The 5973-nt window shown below is 51.6% G+C and overlaps 1 pseudogene; it reads right to left on the bottom strand.

Annotated features, from left to right (window-relative positions):
- Positions 1-4952: 4952 nt before the first annotated feature.
- Positions 4953-5747, bottom strand: LOC139266272 (putative nuclease HARBI1 pseudogene; annotated as a pseudogene).
- Positions 5748-5973: the final 226 nt, after the last annotated feature.

Below are 5973 nucleotides of genomic sequence, written 5' to 3'. Positions count from 1 at the left end.
TATTGATCTCTGCCTTGAATATATTCAATGCCTGAACCTCCACAGCCCTCTGGGGTAGAGAATTCCAAAGATTCACCACCCTCTGAGTGAAGAAATTTCTCCTCACCTCTAAATGGCCCACTCCTTATTCTGAGACTGTGACCCCTGGTTCTGGACTCCTGAGCCAGGGGAAACATCCTCCCTGCATCTACCTTGTCAAGCCCTGTAAGAATTTTGTATGTTTCAATGAGATCACCTCTTATTCTTTTAAACGCTAGAGAATTTAGGCCTAGTCTACTCAATCTCTCCTCGTACGATAATGATCTTAGCTTAATGTTCGTGCCTTTCTGATGCACATGGATTTCTTGAGCCTGTCTGAAAGCCACACTGTGAAAACATTTGTGAGGCAAGGCATCACGCAAATCATGAAGCTGCTTTATTTCACAGCGCGTGAACATAGAGAGAACCAAGATTCACTTCAATCTGTACCACTGGGCCTTGCAGAATAATACAGAATGCTGCCGACGTTATTATTCCTATGTTTGTCTCTCGCTCTCTCTCTGTAGCAATTACTCGAGGGATATTAGTACATAATGTTCTCCCCACTCCTCCTCACTTCTTGCCACTGACACACTGTCCCGAGGGCTCTCATTCACCAGGGTTTTCTCCAGTTATAGAACAATTAAAAGCCAGTGATGCACAAAATATCTCCGTCTGTCCTGGGTTGACGATTAACTTTTCAAGCTGTGGTTGAAGCTTTGGTGCAAGCCTTTTTGCCTTTGTAAGTCTGGGAAAATCTCAGCTATTATCTTTCTGATGCAGCTGTGCAGCACATACATTATACTAAATAGGGAGATCCTGGTAATGCTGATGAGGAACAATTTGCATATGCAGTAATGGGCTAATTATAAACCTTAAACTGCAATACTCAGCTTCGGGAGACCTAGAGCATACCAGTGTGTTCCTGTTATGTAGCTAATATTAACATTTAATGCTAATTAAAGCTGTTTAAAGGTGCAACTCCAATCATTCGCAAAATAGATGCTCTTTTACTATTCATGTGTCAGCTGTGGGTAGCGCTCTCGCATCTGAATCAGAAGGCTGTGGGTTCAAATCCCACTCCAGAGACTTGAGCACAAAATATCTAGGCTGACACTCTAGTGCATTACTGAGGGAGTGCTGCACTGTTGGAGGTGCCGTCTTTCAGATGAGACGTTAAACTGAGGTCCGGACTGCTCTCTCAAGTGGACGTAAAAGATCCCACGGCACTATTCCCTCAATCAACATAGCAAAAACAGATTATCTCATTGCTGTTTGTGGGAGCTTGCTGTGCGTAAATTGGCTGCAGTGCTTCCCACATTACAACAGTGACTACACTCCAAAAGTACTTCATTGGCTGTAAAGTGCCGAGAGATGTCCAGAGGTCGTGAAAGGCGCTATATAAATCCAACGCCTCTTCTCCCTCGTCCAGCTGGGTGGAACTGCGTTCGCCTGGTTCCATTATCACCTGTCCAGTCATAGCCAGAGAATCACCTGCAATGACTTCGCTTCCTGCTCCCGCATCGTTACCTCTGGTGTGACCCAAGGATCGATCCTTGGCCCCCTCCTATTTCTCATCTGTATGCTGCCCCTTGGCGACATCATCTGTCAGGTTCCACATGTACGACACCTAGCTCTACCTCAACACCACTTCTCCGCAGCTTCCACTGTCATGATTTGTCACACTGCTTGACCGACATCCAGTACAGAAATATTGGGAAGATCGGAGACATTGGGACCGAAATTCAGGCCCGCCACAAACCTGGCGCACCGACTGTCTTTTTTGCGTGATGACCGCCGCTATTTTTGCGACGGCCAGTCGATCGATTTTCAGTGACTTAAAAAAAAAGTGGTGTCCGGCGGTAATGCCCGGCGGGAATCGGGAGTTTGCAGTGGTGTGGGTTGACTGTAATGGAGTAACCTCGGGGAATTTCAGCCTTCTGATGATGTGCAGATAACGAGCCTTCTTAAAGGCCCGGGTTTGCAGCTAGGCCCTGAGGGGAGAAGGAGTTGTGTTGAAGGATGGCTGGGGCTGCGAGACCAAGAAGGGCAAGACGATTTTTGGAAGCCGAGCTGGAGACCCTGATGCAGGGTGTGGAGGGAAGGAGGCAAGTCCTGTACCCAGACGCGGGGAGACCCACTTGCGAGGTGGTCACAAATGCACGGAGGGAGATTGCTGTGGAGGTCTCCGGGACATCCATTCATAACTGCGCCGCCATGCGGTGCAGAAAACGACTGAACATAGAAACATAGAAATTTACAAAGCGGAAGGAGGCCATTTTGGCCCATCTTGTCCGTGCTGGCCGACAAAGAGCCGTATGGCCCTCGGTCAGCAGCCCTGAAGGTTACATATAAACCTATGAACAATGAACATTGGCTGAAAGGTAAAGAGCCCCAACCCGACATCATCTGTCTGATGAAAGTGAGTACCTGTTCCACCAACTGCTGACCTTCCATCTGCTCGTCCCTCCTTCATACTTCTCTTATTTCCCACCTTCACTCTTTGGTCACTGAAGCAGCATTTCATTGTTGAGGCCCCTCTCTCTCTCTCTCTCTATATATATATATATATATATGTGTGTGCTTTTGCACTGGAGGCTCCCTCTCATCTCCTCACACTTACAGCTGCATGTCAGGGTCACACACTTGTGCACTTATTTCTGACGTGTCATCATAGTGGTACTCACCAACCATTCTTTGTTTTGCAGGCCAAACTTGCTCATAATCGAATGGAGCAAAGGAGGACTGATGGTGGTGAGCTCGACGTCCAAATCCTCACACCCTTGGAGGAGAGGGTCGAGGTGCTCGCCAGGAGACATGCTGCCTTCCCTATGGCCATCGGTACTGGCGATGCCGATGTGGGTAAGCGAAAGCCCTCCTTTAATGCAATCTCTCCCTGATTGCTCCAGCACCTACTGTGCCTTTCCTTCTGAAAGTGAGCTAATTGCCGCCTCCATGCGTCAACCCCCTCCCTCCCCTTCATGGCAGCCCTTCTCCCATTAATGCTTGCAGATGAGAGGCCGAGTGCCTCGATGACACCCTTGACGACATCAGTTCTGATATGCCTATTGACAGCATAGAGGACATTCAGGGCTCCAGCCTTGCTGACACCCTGGAGCGCACTCCATCGTTTGGGGACCTCAGTGATGAGGAACAGGAAGACAAGGGCACCATTGGCGCCAACGCATCACTGCTTCCAGCCACATGTGCCAGCTCAGATACTGGGAGTGCGTGCTCCGATCTAGTTCAGATAGTACAGGGGTCTGCACTGGGTATTGCACCTGGGCCTAGACAGCTGCAGCATGTTGACGGGGCTAGGCAACCTCGGGTGCCATCTCTCCGGGGGGAACGAGTCTGCACCAGAGTTCTGCTGAGGAGGACTCAGACGAGCCCGTCGATGGAGCAGCTTATGAGAGAAGGGTGGAGGCCATGCATTCCCAGATGTACCAGAGACCCTGTCGGAAGTGGTGAGCAGTGCGGAGGAGTCCGCCTCTCGCATAGTCGAGCCCATCATTGCCAGTGTGCAGGCGATGGACTCCCAGATTGTCCGTGCGGATCCAACTGTGATACCGCAACTTGTAGGTGATGTGGCAGCTGCCATTGCAGCACAGGCACAAGGGAATGAGCGTATCAGTGCTGGTTTGGAGAGGATGGCCATGGCCCTGGAAGCGCAGGATGCTCTTATGCACTCTGGGCAACAGGCCACGGAGCGTCAAACTGCTGCCATGTCTGCTGGCCTTGATAGTCTGGCTGCTCTCATGCAGTCTCAGCTGGATGCCACCCGACACCTCGGTGTTGCCTTCGCGGCTGGGTCCACCACTGGCCAAGAGGGATCTTCTGGTCTTGTGCCACAGCAGCGACTTGACCTCCCTCAGATTTGTGGTGGTGGTAATCATCATCATCATCATAGGCAGTCCCTCGAAATCGAGGAAGTTTTGCTTCCACTCTAAAAGTGAGTTCTCAGGTGACTGTACAGTCCAACATGGGAATTACAGTCTCTGTCACAGGTGGGACAGACAGTGGTTGAAGGAACGGTGGGTGTGGAGTCTGGTTTGCTGCCCGCTCCTTCCGCTGCCTGCGTTTGTTTTCTGCATGCTCTCGGCGACGAGACTCAAGGTGCTCAGCGCCCTCCCGGATGCACTTCCTCCACTTAGGGCGGTCTTTGGTCAGGGACTCCCAGGAGTCAGTGGGGATGTTGCACTTTATCCGGGAGGCTTTGAGGGTGTCCTTGAAATGTTTCCTCTGCCCACCTGGGGCTCGGTTGCTGTGTCGGAGTTCTGAGTACAGCGCTTGCTTTGGGAGTCTTGTGTCAGGCATGCGGACGATGTGGCCCGCCCAGCGGAGCTGATGGAGTGTGGTCAGTGCTTCGATGCTGGAGATCTGCCGACCCTGGTGAGGCTCCTCCGGCCAGGATACGGATGATGCGCACCCTCAGGATCGCAGCATTCCTGGCCTGAGATCTGTCACTCCGCCAATGCCTTCGCGCATGGTCTCGCCCGAGCCAAGCCAGACTGAACCCTCCCAGGAGGTTGTTGAATAGTATCCAGCCGGCCCTTCCAGGCCCAAAGCTGCTCGAGGGCGTCCAAGAAGGACATCTGCAGCTTCCACACAGGAAGCACAGCAGCCTTCCCAGACTCATGAGGCAGCCACAGGGGTGACTCTAAGGCATAGTAGTAGATTAGGCATGCGTCAGAGGGGTTATAAGGAAATGCAGAAGGATGAGAGATGATGTCGTGTAAGTTTTTTGGGCTGTTTCTTGTTCTGTTAGCCTTTTGCACTGATTTGGATTACTTGATAAATCTTTATTTTTTGCACCTATATCTGGGCAGGTGTCTTATTTGAGAGTGGGGAATTATGTATGAAGGCACTCATTGGCATTGCCATGGAAAATAGAAGGATCATGTGGGGATGAAATGATCTGAATTGAGCAGCAATCAGACGACTCTGCACCTCCCAAGCATCATCGGCATCGGCGCCATTGACATGGTGATCCTCCTCTCTGTTCCCATCCGCCCCCCCCACCCCTGAGCTGCTGGCTTGACCTCCAGCGGCTGGCCCCTCATGAGGGCCAGGTTGTGCAGCATGCAGCAGACCACCACAAATATGGAGACCATTTGAGGCGAGTACTGCAAGGCACCACCAGAACGGTTCAGGCAATGGTACCTCTGTTTGAGGATTCCAATACAGTGTTTGATGATGCACTCGGTGCCAGGATGAGCGCCATTGTATGCATGCTCGGCTGCTGTCCTGGGGTTCCAAAGTGGAGTCACCAGCCAAGTGGACAGGGGATATCCCTTGTCCCCAAGCAGCCAACCCCAATCCTGGTTTGGCCCGGTGAATACGGCGGGCACACTGTTCTGGTGCAGGATGAAGGAATCGTGGCAGCTGCCTGGATACCGGGCATCAACTGCCAGGATCCTACGCTGGAAGTTGCACACCAGCTGCACATTCAGGGAGTGGAAACCCTTTCTGTTCATAAAGAGTTGGGGATGGTTCAGTGGGGCCCTCAGGCCAACGTGTGTGCAGTCGATGGCATCCTGCACCCTGGGGAAGCCTGCAATCCGGACAAATCCGACCTGCCACTCCACCTGCTTCTCCCTGCTCATCGGGAAGGAGATAAATTGGACTCTTCTCTTATGCAGAGCATCGGTCACCTGCTGAATGGAGCGATGGGCGGAGAATTGAGAGATGTTCGATATGTCTGCAGTGGCAGACTGGAACAAGCCCATCGGGTAAAAGCTCAGAGCAATGATGTCCTTGGTTTCAACAGCCCTGCAAAGTCCTCCTCACCGATATCTGGGGACTTGTACCAAATTTGGGAGAGCTATCCCATAGACTAGTCAAGCAACAGCCTGACATCGTCATACCCACAGATACATACCTTTGAGCCATTGTCCCAAACTCCTCCATCACCATCTCTGCGTATGTTCTGTGCCACCGACAGGGCCGACCCAC

This window comes from Pristiophorus japonicus, chromosome 6 (assembly GCF_044704955.1).
Source record: "Pristiophorus japonicus isolate sPriJap1 chromosome 6, sPriJap1.hap1, whole genome shotgun sequence".
Taxonomy (NCBI): domain Eukaryota; kingdom Metazoa; phylum Chordata; class Chondrichthyes; family Pristiophoridae; genus Pristiophorus; species Pristiophorus japonicus.
The sequence above is the reverse complement of the archived record's forward strand: the minus strand, read 5'-3'. Positions and strand labels throughout refer to the sequence as shown.